The 23,416-nt window shown below is 60.7% G+C and overlaps 1 protein-coding gene across 1 annotated transcript in view; it reads right to left on the bottom strand.

Annotated features, from left to right (window-relative positions):
• Window positions 1–23,416, bottom strand: part of TSHZ3 (teashirt zinc finger homeobox 3) — a 68,114-nt gene that overhangs the window by 5,617 nt on the left and 39,081 nt on the right. The window lies entirely within an intron of this gene.

Here is a 23,416-nt window from a genome sequence, read left to right as displayed (position 1 = left end):
CTGCCCACCCGCACACACGCATGCCCCCGGTCCATGCAGAATGATGTCAGAGCGGGTGCTGGACAATTGGTATGCGGTACTCACGCCTGCTGTATAAATATATACAAGATCTTCCAGCGGACCTTACAAATGTCACAGTGTTTGCTCTTTAGATAACTTTGTCAATATTTACTCGGTGTCAGCTTTGCGGGTGTCCAACAGGGATCCCGCCGCCCGGGAAGCCCTGGGGTTGGGGCGTAAGCCCAGCGTGCACCCCTGGGCAAGCAGAGGGCAGGGCAGGGCAGGGCTGGACGGCTGTGGGTCCGAGAGGCACAGCGGTGGGGACGGGACGCCCGGGAACAGGCGTGTTTATGGGGCAGAGGGAGTTTCCTCCTCCTCCCGCACTCACTGACTTGGGTTGTTTCTGGCTGGGGCTTGCCTGGCGGCGGGGGGGGGGGGGGGGCAAGCCGGGCTGTTGAGGACAGGAGGACACTGTGGACATGGCTCGCGCACAGGATCACCCGGACTCAGAGCCGACTCCACGTCCACAAGCCCTGAGGCAGGTCACAGTTGTAAGCCAGAGGAGAAGGGGGAAGGTCAGTGTCTGCGCCTCAACACCTGCTGGCTTCAGGCGGTCAGTGGGGAGGTGTGCCAGGCTGGACGCCACAGCGCCAACCGCACAGCGGGAGAAAAACAGAAACAGAAAAACAGACTCTTAGGGGGGAAAGAGCTTTATTTGTGAATTCAGACCCACAACAAAAGATCTGCCCTAGGTGAATCGCACACAAGCAACTCAGACAAACGGACACCCACACACAGCTCCCCGCTCCCCCCTTTCTATCCAGGCCAAGCGTGCTCCCTGGTTTCCTTCCTGAGCCCTCACTGAGCCCCGGGCTTCCTGAGCCAAGACAGTGGTGACATCCAACAGGACGGACAGAGTCCCCGGGACAGGCACTCAGTGGTGACGTCCAGCAGGACGGACAGAGTCCCCGGGACAGGCACTCAGTGGTGACATCCAACAGGACGGACAGAGTCCCCGGGACAGGCACTCAGTGGTGACGTCCAGCAGGACGGACAGAGTCCCCGGGACAGGCACTCAGACCAGCTGCCAAGGCTGGGACAGCGTCCCTCACGCAGGACAGAAGACAGCGCCCTGCCCGGTTGTCTGAGCTGTGACATGTGAGGTGAGCCATAAGTTGGAGTTCATACACTCAGAGCTGAGACCTGAGCAATTCAAGTGGCCAGCAGGCTCCTGTCCTCGGGCCGGGGTGGAGTGAACGGGGACACCATGCGGGCCAGGGGCGCCCAGCCCTGGGCGCGGGAAGAAGGCGATGTGCTCGTGGGAAGAGAGACAGGAAGCTGCACGGGGGGCTCACTGTCCCCACCCCGCCACTCTCAGCACAGCCTGCAAACCCGCCCGGTCAGGAGGGAGGGCGGCCAGGGAGAGTGACCAAGTCCCAAGTCCAGTCTGCCTGGCCCTGAGAGCCCCGCCTCCTGGGGACACTCTCCGTCCCAACCTAGGAACGCGGGTCAGAGCAGCGGGTGGGGCCCTGTGAGCAGGGACGGATCTCAGACCTCGTCTCTTGGGGACGCCCATGAACCCCGCCCTGGACACTGCTCCCAGGACGGCTCCCCGGGAACCAGGATCGAGAGAGGCAGGAATCTCGACACGCCCCGCCCCTGGCGTGAAGACCGGAAGCTGAGGGGGGACCTCACGGCTCCACAGGCCCCTCCCAGCCAGGGGCGCAAGGCTCCCGGAGCGGAGCGCGGACCCTGGAGCCCTCCGCGCCGCGCGGGGAGCACCGTGCGGGGAGCACAGCGCAGACCCTGGAGCCCTCCGCGCCGCGCGGGGAGCACCGTGCGGGGAGCACAGCGCAGACCCTGGAGCCCTCCGCGCCGCGCGGGGAGCACCGTGCGGGGAGCACAGCGCAGACCCTGGAGCCCTCCAGGCCGCACCGGGAGCACAGCACCCTCGGCGCCGCAAGGGGGGCACCGCCCGGGGAGCACAGCGCGGACCCTGGAGCCCTCGGCGCCGCGCGGGGAGCACAGCACGGGGAGCACCGCAGGCGGCCCTGTCGTTGACCTGACCAGCTCCCTGCCTCGCCGGCCCCCGTGTGCTCTGTAAACTGCACAGCGGGACCAGAATGTCATCCGTCTGACGACAGAAGAGGAAATTAATACTGAGCGGAGAGTGAGGCCAACCCCCCAGTGGGAGGCAAACCCAGCTCGGAGGAAAATTGAAACGCTTCGGTGCCGAGAGGCCCTGGGTCCTGGGGAGCCCTGTCCACACCCACACGCCCCGCGGCCTGGGCAGTGTCCTGGGTCTCACGACGAGCACCCTTGCATGACGCCCTGACAGGGACCTCGCCGCCTATTAAAGCAGCCGTGTCCTCTCCCTCCAGACGCGTCAGGGCGAGCATCTCCTTCGGCTGAGCAGAGACGTCCACCCATTGGTTCTTTCCTCCGTGAAAACGCGGCAGAGGCGAAGCCCCCACCACGTGCAGCAGTAACTGCACCCCCCCAAGACTATGATATCCACCCTGGTAACTGAGCTCCAGCAAGCTGTGACAAAGGACAGCAGAGCGGTGGCAGAGGGCGCGGAGGGAGGGGGCCTCAGTGCGCGCCCCCACGCGGGGGAGGGGCTTCCTCTCAGCGGCCCCCATGCCTCGCTCTGGACCTCAGTGTCCCCACCCCCATGAGACGGGGGTCCGCCTGGCCCTTCCTTCTAGCCTCCCTGTCTTAGGGTTCCCCTGAGGAAGGTGGTGGCTCGCTGGCTCCTGACTACGGGTCAGGTCACCCCTTGGTCTGCTCTGCTCCGGACTATGGAGGAATGTCCCCCGAGGCACAGGAGGAAGACCGTCTGGACCCTGGGACAGTTCATGTGCTGGGTCAGGCAAGAAGGGCAGGAGAGGCTGGGTGGACACTCGGGGTCCACTGGGGTCAGGTGGGCTGGCCACGACGCAGTCCCCCACCATGCTGACCTCTGGGGGTCAGTCCACGGGGGCCAGTGGCAGGCACGGTGAGTGGGTGGGCCTGACCGTGGGTCGTGGGCGGCCATGGGCAGCTCTGCTCCAGGAGCTGACATGTGACCCCACTGCTGACACCTGTGTGCTCCTGTCTGGGCTTCCACGGGCAAAGGCCTTTCCTCATCCTCACAGCTGTACACTTAGTAGGTGAGCAACTTACACTCACCCTCCTTGGCACAGGGGTCAGCTGGGGGTCACCTCCAGCAGCAAGATGCTGGTTCCCAGCCTCTGACACAGGGGCTTCCCTTCGTCCTGCCCCTCAGGCACCGGCGGGGGACACCAGTGTCTCCTGCCCCTCCTCACGGACCCCAGCTCCACCCCAGCCCCATGCACCCCTTCTCCTCACAGACCACTGTCACACGGAGGGCCAGTCCCGTCAACCCCCGGGGACGCCCACAGTGACTTCCCGTCAAGCGTGGAAGAAAGCTGACTCCCCAGAGCAAGCCCAGGTCCCCCATGGCCAACCTGCTCCCCGCCCGCCGGCCTGTGCCCCGGAATGCAGCTCCGTCTCTCCCTCTCCACTGCCCACTGCCGTCCCCTCTCCGGGAACCCGGCCCAGCGCCGAGGGGGAGCCTGTCTGCCCTCCCCAGGCCACCGGTAAGAGGCCCAGTCTGGGGGAGGGGCTCGCTGCCCCCAACAGTGTCCCCTCAGCACCCTCTCCCTTTTGGTTGCAAGGCATTCTGGGATGTCCTCACAGACTGCCAGCTTCATGTGGTCAGGACGAACCCCACCCTGTCTCTGCAGTGTCCCTAAGGCTGGCCCAGAGCAGCCACTTGATGTACTCATGGATGGACAGACAGATAGAAGGATGGATGGGTGGATGATGGATGGATGGATGGATGGATGATGGATGGATGGATGATGGATGGATGGATGAATGGATGATGGATGGATGATGGATGATGGATGGATGGATGGATGATGGATGGGTAGATGGATGAATGGATGATGGATGGATGGATGGATGAATGGATGATGGATGGATGATAGATGATGGATGGATGGATGAATGGATGATGGATGGATGATGGATGATGGATGGATGGATGGATGGATGAATGGATGATGGATGGATGGATGGATGGATGAATGGATGATGGATGGATAGATGGATGATGGATGGATGGATGGATGATGGATGGATGGATGGATGAATGGATGATGGAAGGATAGATGGATGATGGATGGATGGATGGATGGATGAATGGATGATGGATGGATAGATGGATGATGGATGGATAGATGGATGGATGGATGGATGAATGGATGATGGATGGATAGATGGATGATGGATGGATGGATGGATGAATGGATGATGGATGGATGGATGATGGATGGATGATGGATGGATAGATGGATGATGGATGGATGGATGGATGGATGAATGGATGATGGATGGATGGAAGATGGATGGATGTTTGGATGATGGATGGATGATGGATGGATGATGGATGGATGGACAGATGATGGATGGATGATGGATGGACAGATGATGGACAGATAGATGAATGGATGAATGGATGATGGATGGATAGATGAATGGATGAATGGATGATGGATGGACAGATGATGGATGTGAAATGGATGGATGGACAGATGATGGATGTGAAATGGATGGATGGACAGATGATGGATGGGTAGATGAATGGATGAATGGATGATGGATGGACAGATGATGGATGGATGGACAGCTGATGGATGGATGATGGATGGATGATAGATGGATGGATGGATGATGGATGGATGGACAGATGATGGATGGATCGATGGATGATAGAGAGATGGACAGATGATGGATGAATGGATGGACTAACACCATAAACAACTTAGTCAAACCTCCCAAACAGTTTTCCAGACACCAAGATGGACCCAGACTCGGGCTAGCTCCAGAGCAAAGCAGATGTGCCAGGTCTGATTGAAGGTACTTCCTGGGCGCTTCTGATCGGAAGGGGCCTGCGGCTGACGGGTGGCTGGTCTCCTTGCAGGGGGCCGCCCAGTGTGCCCACACCCTGGCCCTCTCTGAGAACGCACTGCCCTCACCCTCTTCTCTCGAGCAAACGACGGGCAGCCTCCGCAGCAGACTGTGGTGGAGCAGGCAGGCCCGGGAGACAAGGGGTCTCCTGCCCACCCAGTCGGCAACCACTGAGACGCAGAGAGCGCGGGAGCCACGGCCGACAATGGGGTCCGACCCAGGACGGTTCCTATTTCCCCCCGAGTGGCTCCACGGTGAGTTTCTCTCTGAGGGATGAGCCCTGCCAGAACTCCATGTCTCTCTCCGTCCATGAAAAGGGTCTAACCAGCAAGACGGTGCCCCGTCTCCCCAGCGCCAAAGGCCAAGAACACGCAGTGGGCCGTAGGGCTGGCTGACCAGAGGGCGCAGCACAGGCAGAACCAAGGTCCTGGAGAGACGCACGCTCACGAGAAAGCCACTCACGGTCACAGAAGCTTCTGTGAATCCACAGCCCGGTCCCCCGGAGCGTCGGGAAATAAACATACAGCAAAAAGGGCTCTGACCTGACATGCACGTAGGAACCCCCTTCACATTTACTGTATCTGGTCCTCTCGACGGTCCTGGGGTGGACACGTGATCCCGGCCTGCAGCCAAGGAAGCTGGAACTGCAGCCAGTGAGTGGGGCAGTGCCCAGCCCTCCACTGGGGCCTTGGTGGTGGGGGGTGTCATGGCAGTGGGAGGCAATGTGACTAACCCCCAGCGGGGACCACACGGAAGGCTCACGGGGTGAGTGCGGGGCCTCTGGACACAGCAGAGGCCCCGTCAGGTTATGCCCCATCCCTGAGGGATTCCACGCCTGCCCCTCCAAGGGTGCCTGTCCCTCCCAGGGCTCCCCCAACCTCGCCCCTTCTGAGACATGGGCAGGGGGTGGCAGGTTTGTCCCGGAGTGAAGGGCCCCCACCGTGGTGATGAGACGCTCTGTGTCCCCACACCTGCAGCCACCGCATTACTCCAGGTGTCATGAGCACCCCTCAGACGAATGCCAGAGCCCTGGAGGACGGGGCGGGGCCCTGACACAGGTGGTACCCCCACTGCCAGCAGTGGCCACACACACGCACCCTCTGTGCAGCTCCCGGGACCAAATGCTTAGGGGTCCTGGGGACGGTGGCAGTCAGGATGGGGAGGTCCATCGGGCAGCTGACTGGGAGGGTCCAGAGAAGCAGTCTGGTAAGAAAGCCCCTCCTGGTGGGAAGAGCAAGACGACGGGGTGGAGGGAGCCCAGGTAAGTGGGCGCAGCCTCTGCAGGCGTCCTGAGACCCAGGTGAGCGGGCGCGGCCTCTGCGGGCATCCCGAGTGGGAATGGGGGGGAGTCAGAGGGGGCGGGCATCCCGAGTGGGAATGGGGGGGGGAGTTCCCAGGTGAGTGGGCGCAGCCTCTGCAGGCGTCCTGAGACCCAGGTGAGCGGGCGCGGCCTCTGCGGGCATCCCGAGTGGGAATGGGGGGGAGTCAGAGGGGGCGGGCATCCCGAGTGGGAATGGGGGGGGAGTTCCCAGGTGAGTGGGCGCGGCCTCTGCGGGCATCCCGAGTGGGAATGGGGGGGAGTCAGAGGGGGCTTTGCTCACGGCCGGTGCCCAGGAGGTCACCACCCAGCAGGACACAAGCTGCCCCCTCCACCTCCTGGGTATTCAGAGACACAGGGAACATCACCAGGCCGTCTGAAGAGCCAGAGGTCACAGCCCCTGGGGACGAGGAGACCAGGGACATCCCGGGCGCCCTGCTGGGCCCTGCAGCTTTCTAGGAACCAGGACAAACCCAAAGGGCGTGGCTGGTGGAGGGGCTGGTGGAGGGGCTGGGAGCGCAGGGCTGGGCTCTGGGGAGCAACGGGCTGCGGCCACCGGCCGGGTCGGGCCGGGCCTCCTCCAAAAGGCTGGCCGGGCGGGGATGGCCACCTGCCCTGGGCTGCCTGCTCGTCCCACCAGCGAGGGCGGGAGTGCCAACTGGAGCGTGTTCCCTGACGCAGCTGGGACAGGAGCGCCTGTTCCGTCGGGGTCACTGTGCGGGTAGAGCTGTGACACTCCCGTGCCCAGAAAAGCCTGGCGTCAGCGGACGGTGGGCAGGGCCGCAGGAGCGAGGCAGCAGTGCCACCCTCACATGCCCTGTAGGCGGTGGCTCACCCTCTACGCCCAAGCGCAGCGAGGTCCAGCGGCCTCCCAGAGGCGGGAAAACAGCCCATTCCGGTACCCAGACCAAGGCCGTGCCTGCCCGCGTGGAAGAGGATGCGGCTGGAGCCCCCACCGCCAGGTTAGGACAGGCACTTCCAATCAAAGAGCTGCCCTTGACCCCCTCTGAAGCCCTGGGAACAACGCCCCTCCCCATTCCGGAACCCACCCCGGGAGAGAGGCAGCTCGGACCGGGCAGAAGCCAGGATGTGAGAGGCCCAGGACAGAGAGGGAGGCCAGCTTGTCCCGTTGATTCCAGGGGACACGCTCGGCTGCAGGGTGGCACCAATCCCACCCCAGAGAGACACATATCATCCTCAAAGGACACAGTCACCTTCACAGCAAACGTCTCAGACAAATCTTCAGAAAACGGAGAGCAGAGAGCTGTCTGAGTCGCCTGCGGGGGTGACTGGGAAGCCCATCTCAGCGCGGACGCCATGGGTCCTGTCTGCTCAGCGAGGAGGCGGCGCTTCGGGAAAACACACCTGTGTGTACACCTCGGTGTTGAAGGAAATTCTCAGCCATTTTTCTTCTAATTCCAACACAGAAGATAAACAGTCTAAGGTGCCTCCAGACCGTGACACTTGACATGCTTCCAGATGCAGCAATTGACAGGAGCAATGAGAGAGAAGCCCCGGCTGGCAGAACGAGGGAGCCACCGGAACGCTCTCCCACGCCGCCTGTCGCTGCCTCAGAGACCGCACAACCACTGCGACACAGGACGGCAGCCCCAGCGGAAGCTGCACACAGGTGTGGCCCGCAGAGCAGCCGTTCCGCCCTGGGTAGTGACCGGCAGCGACGCACACGCTGGGGACCTGGGCGCTCTCTGGCACACCGCGCGTCACGGTGAGGGAGCCGGAACCCACCCAGATGTCCATCAAGAGCCACTGGACACAAGTGCAGTGAAAACCAACAGTGACCCAAAGCCACGCAAGCATCATGTTCAGGAAAAGACACCACACGCGAAACATGAGAGGCTGTTTGCGTCTGTGTACCTAAACTTCCAAGTGGGGCAAGACTCGTCTGTGCGGCCCCAGGGAGTGGAGGCCGGGGAGGGGGCCCCAGGGACTCTGGGAAGGTGGCCCCAGGGACTCCAGGGAGGTGGCCCCAAGGACTCCAGGGAGGGGGCCTCAGGGACTCTGGGAAGGTGGCCCCAGGGAGTGGAGGCCGGGGAGGGGGCCCCAGGGAGTGGAGGCTGGGGAGGGGGCCCCAGGGACTCTGGGAAGGTGGCCCCAGGGACTCCAGGCACTGGAAACCGTCCACCTCTGGCTAGGGGCCCTGGTTACTAGAATGGTGCTCACCTGGAAAGAATTCAGCCACCTGCCCACTTACATTTGCATGTGGTCTTTTGTAGTTAATACTGAAAAAACTTCACTTTGGAAAGAATGAGATGACTGTAAATTCTGACGTGGGGAGATCTAGAATACATACTGTAAATGGGGGGGCACAAGTCCCAGAAACACAACTGCCACGCCCCGCGGACGCCTGTGTCCCTGTGAGCTGTGTGTGAGGCTGTGTGAGCTGTGTGTGAGGTTGTGTGTGATCCTTGTGTGAGGCTGTGTGTGATCCTTGTGTGAGCTGTGTGTGAGGCTGTGTGTGAGGCTGTGTGTGAGGTTGTGTGTGATCTGTGTGTGAGGTTGTGTGTGATCTGTGTGATCTGTGTGTGATCTGTGTGTGGGGTTGTGTGTGGGGTTGTGTGTGATCTGTGTGTGATCTGTGTGTGAGGTTGTGTGTGATCTGTGTGTGAGGTTGTGTGTGAGCTGTGTGTGATCTGTGTGTGAGCTGTGTGTGAGGTTGTGTGTGAGGTTGTGTGTGAGCTGTGTGTGAGCTGTGTGTGAGGCTGTGTGATCTGTGTGTGAGGTTGTGTGTGAGCTGTGTGAGGTTGTGTGTGAGGTTGTGTGTGAGCTGTGAGGTTGTGTGTGAGGTTGTGTGTGATCTGTGTGTGAGGTTGTGTGTGAGGTTGTGTGTAAGGTTGTGTGTGAGCTGTGTGTGAGGCTGTGTGATCTGTGTGTGAGGTTGTGTGTGAGCTGTGTGTGAGGTTGTGTGTGAGGTTGTGTGTGATCTGTGTGTGAGCTGTGTGTGAGGTTGTGTGAGGTTGTGTGTGAGGTGTGTGAGGTTGTGTGTGAGGTTGTGTGTGATCTGTGTGTGGGGTTGTGCGAGCTGTGTGTGATCTGTGTGTGAGGTTGTGTGTGAGGTTGTGTGTGATCTGTGTGTGAGCTGTGTGTGAGGTTGTGTGAGGTTGTGTGTGAGGTGTGTGATCTGTGTGTGGGGTTGTGTGAGCTGTGTGTGAGCTGTGTGTGGGGTTGTGCGAGCTGTGTGTGATCTGTGTGTGAGGTTGTGTGTGAGCTGTGTGTGAGGTTGTGTGTGAGGTTGTGTGTGAGCTGTGTGTGAGGTTGTGTGAGGTTGTGTGTGAGGTGTGTGATCTGTGTGTGATGTGTGTGGGGTTGTGTGAGCTGTGTGTGAGCTGTGTGTGAGGTTGTGTGTGAGGTTGTGTGTGAGCTGTGTGTGAGGCTGTGTGATCTGTGTGTGAGGTTGTATGTGATCTGTGTGTGAGGTTGTGTGTGAGGTTGTGCAGTCCTCATCTGGATGCAGAGGGGGCTGCGGCCAGGGAGTGGGGGGCAGGGCTGCGAGGGGCTCTCTCCACAGGCTGATGTGTTCAAGCACAAGTTCAAGCGTCTGGCAGCAAAGGCGCACGCCCCAGGCAGCTCTGTGTGTGCCCCAGGCCCATGGGCGGGTCCCCACGCCCCTGCCCTGGCTCCCTTCTGCCTGTTGGCATCTGAGTGAACCGGTCACCGCTCACAATGAGCTGTGGGGACACTGAGACACGAGGGGACTCTGTGCTGAAGCCTGAGACACGGGAGCCACTTCCCCACCAGCTCGTAGCTTCTGGACCACTGGGCGTCTTGCTGTAGAAACAGCAGGGGCCTGGCATTGGGGACACAGGGGGCTTCAGTCTGTCCCCCCCTTTCAGGTCTGGGGCTGGTTTCTGTTGGGCTGACACAGGTGGGCTCTGTCCCTCACAGGTGGATGTGGGGACAGGCATGTCTGTGACAGCTGGGGAGAGGCTCGCCGAGGGCAGAAGGGCACACGCAGTGGACCCCCCTCCTCGCCCTGCTCCTCCCTGGCACAAAGCTGTACTCCAGTACAGGTGCCTAAGAAACACCCAGACCTGCGGGAAGGCACTGTGTCCCCAGCTGTCCCCTGCCAGCCCCAATGCACCCTGACGCCCAGAAGTCACGCTCCTCAAACAGCTCTCTGCTCAGAGACCTGCAGGCAGTGGGCTTGGCTCCCAGGAGCACCTCCTGAGTGACCGCCATTCCTCACGTGGCCCTCGGGGGCCTGCGTGGTCTCAGCACCTCCCAGCCTCCCTAGTGCTTTCAGTGAGCCCAGCGATGGTCCCTGGGCCTCGGCTCAGGGGGCCAGGGACACTTCACCCCCCAAAGTCTAGCTAAGTCCCATCCCCCCGGGGCTCCTCTGTCCCCTCGGCCCGAGCCTGTCCTTCTCACTTCTGGGCACACTCAGCCCTGCAGAGGAACCTCACGCTGGTTCTTCACATAGTGGCCGGGCCTCCGTGGGCCAGGCTCGGTTTGAAGGGCCCCCCGGGGCCTGCGTGGGCCAGGCTCGGTCTCAAGGGCCCCCCAGGGCCGGCCCCAGGTCGGGTGCTTGGAAGGGTCTTTGAGTCCAATCAGACGTTCAAATGGAAAGACATGACGACGTGACAAAGGCGGAAGGCGGACGGGGGCGTGTTCTTCCGTCTTGTGTTGTTGCCCTGACGACAGGACGCCCCCCTCCAGGAGACAGAGCGCAGGAACATCAGTGCCCACTGAAGGGATGGGGAGACTGAGGCTCTGAGAGCGGCGAGGGGCAGCCCGCACGCCCAGGGACACGGCAGTGGGAGGGCAGCGGCCTTGTCCCCGGCGTCCACCCTGGAGCGGACCGCTGACGTGGAGGCCCAGAGAAGTGAGTGCGGCGCAGGGACATGGGCACACGTTACCCGAGGGCTGCGGCGAGAGCTGCTGGCACAGATACACACGTGGCAGGTGACAGGCCGCCGGGCCCCCAGGGCCCTCCAATGACAGGCCGCCGGGCCCCCAGGGCCCTCCAATGACAGGCCGCGGGGCCCCCGGGACCCTCCAATGACAGGACGCCGGGCCCCCGGGGCCCTCCAATGACAGGCCGCGGGGTCCCCGGGCCCTCCAATGACAGGCCGCCGGGCCCCCGGGGCCCTCCAATGACAGGACGCGGGGCCCCCGGGGCCCTCCAATGACAGGCCGCCGGGCCCCCGGGCCCTCCAATGACAGGCCGCCGCGGCCCCAGGGCCCTCCAATGACAGGCCGCCGGGCCCCCAGGGCCCTCCTCCAGTCCAGCAGCAGGTGCGGGACCAGGCCTCTCCCCTCCTTGGTCAAGAAGGAAGTGTCTCCTCATCTGAAAACACAAACGGGGCCCCTCTCCGGGTGCGGCAGCCTCCGGGGTGGCGTGGGCTCCGCGGCCGAGGCCCCACCCCAGGAAGGGAGTGCACCTCCGGAGAGGCCCACACGCCACCCTGAGGCTGCCCGCCTCCTCCTGGACAAAACCCCCGGGGGACTCGGACCCGCCCCGCCCCCCACCGCACCAAGTCCCCCCACGGCCCTCGATTCCAGCCACCTCCGAGGGGACAGCCGAACAGCCTGCAGCCGCCACCGGGAAGACGGGATGTCACATGAGCAGACACTCGCCAAATGCCTTCCCTTACAAGCACCCTCATCTTGACCTGTGTTAATGAAGTTAATTGAATTTAAGATCAATAATGGTTAATTATTGCAATTTGAGATTCAGAGATAAATGGCTTTCAAACAGAGGTGCGTGTGCGCGCGCGCGCGTCTGTGTGTGCGTGTGCGTGTGCGTGCGGCTTTCTCCCGGGAAGGTGAACCCCTCACTCACTCGCCTGGAAAGGGTCCCACGGTTCCGTTGGTCCTGGTGTGATCGGATCGACCCGTCCTCTGATGGATGTGGGCTCTTCATGCGACAAGTGCAGCTCTGCAAGACGACTGCCTGTCGCCGGCAATCCACAGCGCTCACACCAGAAATCCACTGAGACGCAATCAAGAGCCCCGCAGGAACCGGGCGGCTCCCCTGAAGGGGCAGGTGCGCGACGCTGACCCTTCACGGACGTCACAGCACACTTAGGAGCACTCGTGGGTCAGGGAGGTTTAATTTGGGGCAGTTTGATGTGATTACAATCAAACGTCATTTTTAATTTTTTTTTTTTTTTTACATCACCAAAGATGAACTCCATTCAACACAGGACAAGAAAACCCAGCTCAGAAGGTAGGTTACAACTAGCTTCCCAGGCACGGTCCCCAGGGGGACGGCCCAAGCCCCTCTCTCCTGCGGACAGGCCACTCGGCCTGCAGTCCTGTCCCGGGCCCCACAGTCTCCAGGGGCAGACACTCTGGCCGTCCACACAAGTGTCCCCAAGCCCAGGTCGGGGCCAACACATGACTCCTCCAATTTCTTCTTCGGAGTTGGTGCAAGTTCACTTTGAGGACGTGTCTTAGTAAAAGGTGCCACCGGCTCCAGCACAAAGAGCGGCCCCGTGAGCCCTGCGGGGTGGGGGCCTCCCGAGGACAAAGGGAACGCGTGTGTGTGTGTGGGGGGGGTCCCTGACGCGAGCGCTGCCGAGACACTGCGCTGAGCAGCGCTGTCAGCGAGAGATTATGCAAACCCCCTGTCAGAACTGCCGCTCATCATCCCCGTGTCAATTACTTGAAAGATCTCTGAGAGCGTGTTTACATTAAACACATTTCGGGAGAAGATCCTTAACGTGGTATCAGAATAGTTCTCGCTGCCATTAGCACATCTCTGAAGCTCCTTCCTCGGCTACAACAGGACGGTGGTGGCAGGCAGGGCCGGGCGGGGGGCTCAGATCACTCCACTTACCCAGCGGGGAAAACACAGGTGACAGCGGCCTCAGCCGTGAGCGGCCCCAGGCCCCTCTTCTCGAGGGAGGGTGGCAGGGCCCCCCTGAGTCCCCGAAAGCTGCTGCCCCAACCAAAAGCAGTAGCTTCCTTCCCTTGCCCAAGGTGGCCGACCCCTGTGTCTAATGTCACCTTACGTGACCGGGCAGGTAGCAGGCGTGCAGGGACGCTATTGGGATCAGAACTGAGATGGCGGCAGCACCCAGGACCGTCACTGTTCAGATACGTCCACACTGCCCAGAATTAAGGTGACATGGAAATGACCACAACGAGTGGCCTGGGGAGGTCCAGCGGAGTGAGACGTGTCCAGAGGAAAGGCTCTGGCCCGTGCTGGGCATCATCAGGGAGTGGACACACCATGGCGAAGAGACGGCCAGGCCCGCTGAGGGTCCCGTGGGTGGTGACGGAGGGTCAGGCCAGACGGAGTCACCAGAACACTGCCCAGGACCCCCACCCAGGCCTGCCCACCCCGCCCGACGTGACGAGGCAGGGACACCGTGCGCAGTGGCAGGAGGAGGCCTGCGCTTCTGTTCGCTCGTCTTCGGCACTTTGTAGAGGGTTTATCTCCACCCCCTTTCTCCTCACACCGGGCCCGTGAGGTGGACTGTGCGGCCTCCTCGCATCTCAGGGGAGGACACTGTGGCCACTCAGGGCCCAGCTCATCCAGCAGACAGCAAGGATACAAATTCAGGTTTCCTGGCTCCTGTCACCCCTCAACCAAGGACGTCTGTCACCGTCACTATGCATGCTTACATTCCTGGGGGCAGCACGGGGTCAGTAAAACCACACGTGCAAAGCCCTGAAACCACCTGCATCTCAGAAAGTGAGTCTGTATCCCCGAAGACAGAGCCCCAGGGCTGGTCACCCGGGCTCCGCTCACAGGGTCCCTCGAGGTTGTGGGGGGAGACCTGGGCCTGAGCTGCAGCCCACGTGCCTCGAGGGCCCAAAATCCGGGGCTGAGCCGCCACCTGTGCTCTGAGGCATCGGGCTACAGTCACCGAGCCAGTGTGAACGCCACGCAGAACTCCACACCCCATCCAACCATGGGTCAGAGACACAATACACAGGAAACCAAGCGAACTCACACCCTTCACGGGGTCCCGGCGGGCCAGTGCTCAGGGTTAGTTCAGAAACTGGTGTTGTTATATTTAAGCCCAAATGGGTTCTTTTTAAGGAATTCTATACCCAGAATGCTTTCCTCAGTGAAGCTGTCTCCTCCCCCATCCTAACCATACAGCATGTCCTTAGTGGTTCTTCACCGTTGTTTTTACCGTAAAACGCTGCAGACACCTGTCAGCATCCACATGCATGGGAGAAGCTGCCCACAGAGAGTGGCCATGTCCCTCCTGACCGGCACCCGAGGTCTGACGAGGCCACAGCACAGGACAAGAACACAGAAGCCACAGCTTCACCCCAGCGAGGCCGGACAAGTGGACTCGGAGTGTCCACCGCTGATGGACGAGTAAGGTGATATGCTCTTCTGCACTGCTTCACCGAGTACACGTGCACATACATGTAAACGTAGCCACACATACAAATGCACGCACGTAAACACACGTGCACACACACAAGTGGAGGCCTTCATGAATCTGACGGCCCTACAAAGTGATCCTTTCAATGAATGTGAACAAACAGCCCCGTAAACTCACACCAGTGGGCCCGGTTGGCAGGAGACGGACATCCTCACGGTGGGTCTGCTGTTTGAACCACCGAATCCCGGGCAACACACGCCCGTTCCCCAGGGCCGCCCACAGCCTCCGGGAAGAGGTCAGGAACCGCGGGCCACCAGACGCAGACCCTGACCCTTGTAACCTGACCCTCCTCCACAGTGTCCCGTCACGTGCCTGGGTCACGCCCCCTCTCCAGAGGACAGCACGGGTCCGGCTGGATGGGGCACGAGGTCCACACGGGGGCCCACAGCCTTCCACGTGGCCAGCGTCACCGGGCCAGAGGACGACTCTGTTCAGGTCCACCCGTCACCATGAGGCTGCTGAGTGGACCCAGCTGGGACAGCGGTGAGGCCGGCCCTCTGGGGGCTGCAGCAGCTGCTCACAGCCCCCCACCTGGTCGACTGTCTTCCTGCCAGCCAGGCCACGTGTGCCCAGCACGGTACAAAGGCTGCTAGACCGTTTCCGAAACCCACGGCCCCCAGTGCGGGCAGGTTCAGGCCAAGGGACAACCCGGAGCCCTCGTGACAGCTGCGCTGTGGTCCACGCCCACCACGCAGCACGCCGCCACGCCACACGCCCACCACGCAGCACGCCGCTACGCCACACGCCCACCACGCCACACACCCACCACGCCGCACGCCGCCACGCCGCACGCCCACACTCCCACCACGCCACACGCCCGCCATGCCACACCAGCTTCAGCTCCCAGGAGGGTCCAGGTGGGGCATCCACACTGATGACCACAGCTAACTCTGAGTGAGTCCTCGCGAGGGCCTGGCACCCGCCCAGGCCTGCCACATGCCCCCGTCACCCCCTTTAGTGTCACGACGCAGACACACACACACCGCTCCCCACGAACAGCACCGACAGGACCCCGAGAATCCCACTCCAGGGGCGGAGTGACCGGGCAGAACCAGGCCCGGGGCGTGTCCCCCTCTCCGGCTGAGCCGCCCCACGTGCACCCTCCGCTGTTTACAGAGAGAACTGGCAACCTGGGACCCTCACTCCCCCACCCCACCCCCCAAAAAAATTAATCTCGGGTTTTTAAAATATCAAAACCTTCAATTGTATAATTAAATTAATCATCATAAATTACTTTTTCGCACTGAGAGTTGGATTTATAATATCGTTCTCAAACCTCTCTGTGAGATTTAAATATTTTATAGCATATGTGAGTGAGAGAGAATGTGTCTGAAGGGCTTAAATATCGCTACCGAGCAGCAGACTTTGACAAAAACTGAAGCACAACTGTTTCTGAGGTAGTTTGTAAGAATTATTTATTTCCATACCAGTTAATTATGATGGGAGTCTTTGTTGAATGCACAAGCATTAAAAAAGTGCTGATATTTTATGCATCTTTAACTGGAGTGCGGCTCCCCGCAGCGCGCTGGTGGCTCCGTGACATTTAGCATTCACTCACAGCAACTGTAATAAGGGGTTTGATTGCTTCCTTTGCAGACGTAGTAATTTAATAACTGTGATCAGTTGCATAAATTTACTATACAACCATCTTAAGTTAGCCACATTAAAATTAAGCAAAATTGTAATCTGTTGACAGATTATTGCTACCGAACAATTCTACTAAAAGCGTTTCAGGTCGGTGTATAAAAAAAATAATAATAGTACAGCTGCGTCTTCCTCCCCCCCACCTCTACGCACCCCCCACCCACCCACGTGCGCCACCCACCTAACGGGGAGATGAGGACACGGCCTTCTGCACTCTCTGCCACGTCGCCTGTGTGACCTGACACGTCTGTGTCCGGCTGCTGTGCCCCGGAAGGGGAGGAGGCACCCTGTCACCTCCTGGTTTCTTTCTTACCAGGAATTTCTTTGCTGCAAGTTTAACATCCGACGCACTCACTCAAAGGAACCCTCCTACCTGGAGCTCTTCTGAATAAAAGACCTCAACCCGTGAGCAAAGGCAGGCTGCTGACTGCACGCCGCAGCCCGTGGCGGGAGAAAGGCGCGGCGTGGCCGCTCCCGAGCGAGGTCTTACGGCCGGCCACCCACAGGAGGGAGGGGACACCAAAGCCTTCCTGCTCAGTGGCTCAGGGACCCCTCAGCGCGGGGAGGGCATGCGGGTCCCACGGCAGGCTCCCGGGCATCTCGTAATGCAGAAGGCAGCAGGGCCATCCCCCCCCTCCACTCGGAAGCCAGTGCCCCGTGTCCCCTGTGTCCCCTGCTTGGCGCCCTAAGACGTGACTTTTCAGAGCAATGTTGAGCCAAGCAGGCAAGTCAGGAATAACTATTTCTGATACTTCCCAGCAAATATCTTTAACCATCTGTTTACACTTTCCAAATACGCTTCCACGTTTCCAATTTTATCAGTGTATAAAAAGAATATCTGTTTTAAAAAAAAATCGTAAATATCTTGTGATGCATCTTTACATAATTCAAGAGAAAATTAAAAAAAATAAAGAAGATAAGTGCTCACTCAAAAGCCACTATGAACACAGATTTGTTTAAACTTCCATTTACGGCGGGGGGTGGGGTGGGAGCCACTCCAGGCAGACAGGGGTGTTTTGGTGGAGCAGGGTCAAAGGTCAAAGGGGACTGACTGCCTGTCAGGGAAGCAGTGTGTCCTCCCCCGCTCGTCGTCCCCAGCAAATGACCGGAAACACAGACAGCTCCATCAGGCAGCCGCACATACGCCGCCTGTCACTTCAGATGGAGCCGGGCGGTCCCCGGACAGGTGACGTGCGGGGACCAGGCTGCAGGCTCCCTGTGGAGCCGAGACCACTGCCGCCTGTGACAAATTGGAAGGGACTTCTCTACCAAATTTCCTGCCAAGAAGCCTAACAGTCAAATGTCTATCTTCTTCTCATCCCCATGGAGTGATGCCACAACCCTGACATGGTGTCTCCGTTACTTAAAGACACAGTTAATGGGAAATGATCGGGGGATGTGAGGCTATGAAACTTGCAGGAGCCAAGCCCAAGGCGACCTCCGCCGAAGGCTCCTCCGTCCCGGGAGGCGCTGCGTGGGCCCACGCCCAGGTGTGCCCAGGTGTGCACGCACACACGTGTGGAAGACCACCCCTCACTCTGTGGGGCAGCAGGGAGCCTGGTGTCGCGGCTGCCACTGGTCCCTGCAGTTCCGTCTAACACCGTGGGGCTGCCTGGGCTAGGTGTGCTTCCTTCTCATTATGAGTTATTATGGTTCTAAACATATTCTTTAGGGTTACCTCCCAAATAAAGAAAAAGAGGAAGGGAAGGAAGAAAACGCATCGGGATTACTAAAAGAAAGAGAAACATACTAATTAGCTAAGTAGTATACTCCTGTCAATGTTTAATACTATGTTTCACCTCGCAGCACACACTGCAGAATGAGAACCACCCACAGCACACCTGTGCGCCCCTGGGGACAGGAGGGCCTGCTTCCTCCCCACCCACCCCCCAGGCTGCAGACCTCCCTCCCTTCCATGTTTCTTCGGGTATTTTTTTTTTGTATCCCCTCATCCCACCCCCACAAATTTAAAAAGAAATAGTCAGTTTTGCTTCCCAACAAAGCCTTCTGAAGACCCCGTCTACAAAGCACAACTTAATTACATAACTCAGATGCTGGAGAAGGCACCTCTCCCCACCATTTCAGAAGCTGCCTCTGCCGGGTTCTGTCCTGCACGGGCCGTGTGAACCTGGGAGTGGGCGTCACCCTCACCTCCAAACCTCCGTCTGCTTGGGCCTCTCTCCCCCGGGGCTTCACGGGGCTGTGGTGGCAGGTCAGAGAGATGTGGCCAGCACGGACACCCCGGGCGGCGACCTGAACCCGCCCCGGCAAAGGGAGCCCCGCCCCCTCCATCTGAACAGACCCTGGAGCCCCGCCCCGGCAAAGGGAGCCCCGCCCCCTCCATCTGAACAGACCCTGGAGCCCCGCCCCCTCCATCTGAACAGACCCTGGAGCCCAGGCAGAGCCCCATCAGGGCCCACAATTAAAAACCAGGTAGTGGCCCGGCCCGAGGGGGCCCACCCTGGCCTAGGTGTGCCTCCGTCCAACGCCACTTCTGACTGTGGGTCAGCCCCACACAAACAAAGCTTTAACAGAAATGTTACCAAGGAAATAATAGCCATTTCCAATGATAATACACAATTTTAGCGCTGACGCTTGGCTGATTTAGGTGTGCGGCCAACATGTCAGGCGGCCGGCCGTCCTCGGGCGGGCTCTAATGGGTAACTGGCAGGCCCTGGCAGCCTTATTTCTGCTTTAGATTTGGTGTGTCATTGGGTATCCATTACCTGCCATTCATCTTTGATCTCTTTGGACAGGCCTGATCAAAGGGTGTCATTTGACCTACTCCACTTGGCAGGAACTCGTATGACTCTCATAAAGGGGCCACCCCAGCTATAAATAAAATGACATTATTATTTTTCTGTCCCATCATGTAGAAGAGACAATTATGATAATGCACTGTCTGTCATCGGGAGCCCGGCAAATTGCTAGCTCTCACGCAACTGTTTAGCTTTCTTATTTGTTTTTTGTCTGTTTTCCTCCATTTCAAGTTGGAAATAAAGCGGAATTGAAATCCCTAATGCCCTGGCTCCCACTCCGAGCCCCGGGCCTCTCCCCGCGCTGCCCGCGTGCAGGTGTGGTCAGCGGCCTGCGTCTGTCAGAGCTGGGTGGTCACGGGGCTGCTGTGACCCAAGGCCACGATGGGACCGGGCTCGTCCTGCATCTCGTGTTCCGAAAACGAGCTGATCCCTGAAACGAGGACCGAGAGGAGAGTCCTGGGGATGGGGGACGGTCACGGCTGGGGCGCTCACGTCCTCGCTCAGCCAGAAGGAGGAAAAACGCGTTGAAAAGTTCACCCGGAGCCCACGGTCCGGGGGACACACGGGTCCTTCCTTGTCACCTTCTCTCATGGGGACCAGCGGTGTGGGCTGCATTCTTACGAGGCTGGCCCGCGATCCTTTCTGGAAGGGGAGGTTGGGGTCCTCCGGGGCGGGCCTCCTTCCTGGGGGGATTGAGAGCTCCAGGGGTACACAGGGTCACGTAAAGAGAACTGGCCCCACGGTCACTCTCTGGTGGCCAGATGCCCAAGGGGGCCAGAGGCAGCAATGCTCCACCCGCCACGTGCCCGGAACCCGCCCCGCTCCCACCTGCACCCAATCAGGGCTCTTGTCTGTGAAGAATGACGGACCGTCAGAGGCTCATGCTGAACTTTGGCGGCAGCTATCCAGACTCACGACACCCCAAGGCTGGGGAGGTCGCAAGGGTCCTTCAAACAGCTGCCAAGTCCAAAGCCTCATTCGGTAACAGAGAGAAAGGGGCCCAGAGGAGGGGGAGGCCCACCTGGAGGCAGCTCAGGGAGTTACGGACAGAGCTGACACCAGAACGGAGACCCCACCTTCTGCAGTCGGGCCCGCCCACCAGGACGTTCCTCCCGACTCCCTCCCTGCCGCTAGCCGAGGAGCCTGCCCTCCTGTGAGTCCGTGGCCACGGTGCCACCACCCTTCCCAGCTGCCTCTGGGATGCTGGCTGGTTGGCACTGCCAGTCACCCCCAGCAGGTCAGTGGGCATCACTTAACCCCAAGTCCTGGTCTTAGCACTTGGGTGTCCTGAGGTCCGAGGAAGACTGTGGAGTGACCCCCAGAGAGGATGAGGTCAGTGGGTGGGTGGCAACAGAACAGAAGGCGGGGAGGGGAAGGGGCAGGGGATGCCCGCCTTGCTGACCAGGAGCATGGCCCCCCAGCGCTGGTCGGTGGGGCTGCAGCTTCTGTGACCACAGAAATGGGATATCTGCCAGGCACAGGAGCCCACGTGGGCGCTCCACCCCTGACGCAGTGGGGACACCGAAAGGAGACGCTCACTTTGACACGTGGCACTCGCTTGCAGGAAAGCCCATCTGAGTGACGTCACAGCTCTGGGAGCCGTCAAGTCAACAAGAACGATGATTCTACATTAGCAGAGGGTCAGAAAATGCTGGAGGCCGTCCCCAGACCAGGCCGCCCGGCAGGAAAGGCTGAGTGTGGAGAGCAGGGCACTGCCTGAGTCATGCAGACGTGACCTGTCATGCACGGTCTCGCAAAGCACTAGACCGTGTGACCCGAGGAGGAGGGACGGTTCTGAAGCTGCTGTTGACGTCGTGTCTGCTTAGGGCTCAGCTCACACCTGCGCTCGGGAGCCCACCACCCAGGGCTCCTCGGACCTGGGGTGAGCAGGGCGCCCCCTCCGCAGCCCCACCCTGCCTGGTGCCCCCGCAGAATCGGCTGCTGCTCTCGAGTCCGCGGCACTCCGACCACCTTGAGGACTGCCCACCGGCCGTCCCCGCCAGCACAGGCCTGAGCAGATGCTCAGCACGCGCCCCACACAGTGCACAGTAAGCGGCTGCCCTCGGAGGGGTCTGTGACCAGGGGGAAGGGCGCAGGAGTGCGTTCCCTCCTTGAACTGGATCGCACCCCACCCCCACCCCCAGGTCCCATTCATCACACGTTACATTTCAGTTCTGGGCTCTACTGAGCGCCCACCTTCTCCTACAGGCTGAGCCTCTCCGTCCTGGGAGCTGCTTCCCAGATGCCAACAGATCAAAAGCTGAGGGCAGGGAGCCAGGTGCCCTGGGGCAGCGTGGGGGCGGGGCAGCGTGGGGGCGGGGCAGCGGGGAAGGCGGTCCCACCGTCCTTTCTCCCCTCACCTGGGTGTGAGTGCCCGGGGTGGGAGGGCTCTCGACCCGATTTCCTGTCTCTTCTCGGGGCTGCTCTGATCCCGGGCACTGCCGTGCAGGGCGTCTGCAGACATCGGCTGCTGGACTGCGGAGGGGCCGGGACAGTGGACGCAGGGGGAGGTGGGCGGGGGGGCCGGTTCTGTGTGGCGTGTGTGGCACGGCGCTACCAGGCCAGGGTGCAGAACCACAGGCCCGCGCTCACCTCCCACTCTGCCCTGAGCAGCTGGGGACGTGGGTGAATTTCAAAAGCTCCTGAGCCCTCGTCTGCAGAACGGGAACAGAGCGAAAGCACCCTCTTCCGAGAGCGGCGCTGATGGGATTTGCACACACAGCACTTAGCACGGTGCCCGGCACCTGGCACGCGTTCCGCACGGAGCAGCGCTTTCTGCTTATAGAACCTCTGTCTCCATCCGCCGGGAGGATCCGTACAGGGACAGGAGGGGGCAGGGTCGGCACCGGGAGGGGAGCTGGCCCTCCACCGGGCCCCGCCCAGCGCGGGGGCGGTCGATGACTGTCCCGGAAACCCTTGCCCGTGAGGTCAGTCGGCCCAGCCTCTCTGGCCCAGAGCAGCATGGCCCCTTGGCAGGACAGGAGCCAAAAATCCCTTCTCCGTCCCAAATTTCCCCTCCTCTCAGGCCGAAAGTCCCACGGCAGCAATCCAGGGAGACCCAGGGCTAAGCCGTGCCCTGCGCTGGCCGCTCTGATGAAAAGTAGGTAACCTGGGAGGGGCTGGCCTGGGAGTGTGGGGGCAGGGGTGTGCATCGATCCACCGGACAACCCCGCTCCGGATGTATTGATCAGGGCACTGCCCACCCCGCCCCACCGCTCTCAATGCTGAGGACAGATTGGGAGCACTGACTGACATCTGGGGAGGAGGGAGACAGGAGAACCAGCAGGTACAGACAGCGCCCCAGGGGCACTCCAGCCCTGCCTCCTCTGGCCTGCCTGTGCCCACAGCCACCTTCTCCAGGGTGCGAGCCTGGGGCCCCCGACAGCACAGGTGTGTCCTCGCTGGAAGAGAGGGTGGGGTCCTGCTGACCCCCAGAGCAGGGCAGGATGCGGGAGAGGAGGGTGCCGCCCCAGCTCCTCACTGGTGCTCGGGACCGTGGCTGACAGGGGCACAGGACAGGCAGCGGGGACCCTGTTTAAGGCCCACACACAGCCGAGACGCACAGATCCCACACAGGTGGGGTGGGGAGGGCTGCACACGGCTCCCCTCCCTAAACCCTCCGTTTCCTTGTCTGCAGAAGGGGACAGTGACCCAGCGCTCCCCAGGGTGGCTGTGACAGAGACTGCAGACAAGGACAGTGTTCTGCCCCCCGCTGTGCGCTCGAGAGGCGGCTCCTCCGGCCAGGCTGGGGACTGTGAGCAGCCTCTGCAGACCGGGGCAGCAGCAGGCTCGGGGACACGGGAGAAAGACCCACAGCCGCCTCACCCACGGCACGGACGACGGAACAGTCACGCCTTGAGGTTAAATACATGTGAAACTCAAGTTCTCAGGGATGCCGTCCCACCAGGGAGCCCGGGGCAGGACCGTTTCCATTTGAGGGGTCCCCTGTGATGGCTCCCCTCAGTCCTCTGGGCCTGGGGTGTCCTCGCCCCTCCTGTCATCTGTAGAAAAGACGGTTTCCTATAGAAACAGTGCCTCCCCCCTGGGTGCCGAGGACCCCTGTGAGGAGCGGACAGGAGTCCCCGTTCCGGGGCCGAGACCGGCTCGGGCGGGACGCACTCGCCAGCAGTACAGGAGAACGGAGGAGGTTCACCTTGACTCTCCCGGCAATAAATCACTCCCTTGTCAGTCTTGTCATTTTCCCTTCTGACGACTTCAAGGAGAAAGGATGCGGCCGGCGAGACTGGCCGCGAACACCCCCTAACCCCGCTCATCTCCTTTTTAAAGAGGGAAACAGGCGGCAGGAGCAGGCCGCGTGCAGAGGACGGGAGGACCCAGCCGGAATGGAA

This window comes from Saccopteryx bilineata, chromosome 9, assembly GCF_036850765.1.
Source record: "Saccopteryx bilineata isolate mSacBil1 chromosome 9, mSacBil1_pri_phased_curated, whole genome shotgun sequence".
Classification (NCBI taxonomy): Eukaryota; Metazoa; Chordata; class Mammalia; order Chiroptera; family Emballonuridae; genus Saccopteryx; species Saccopteryx bilineata.
This window is presented reverse-complemented; position numbering and strand designations above follow the sequence as displayed.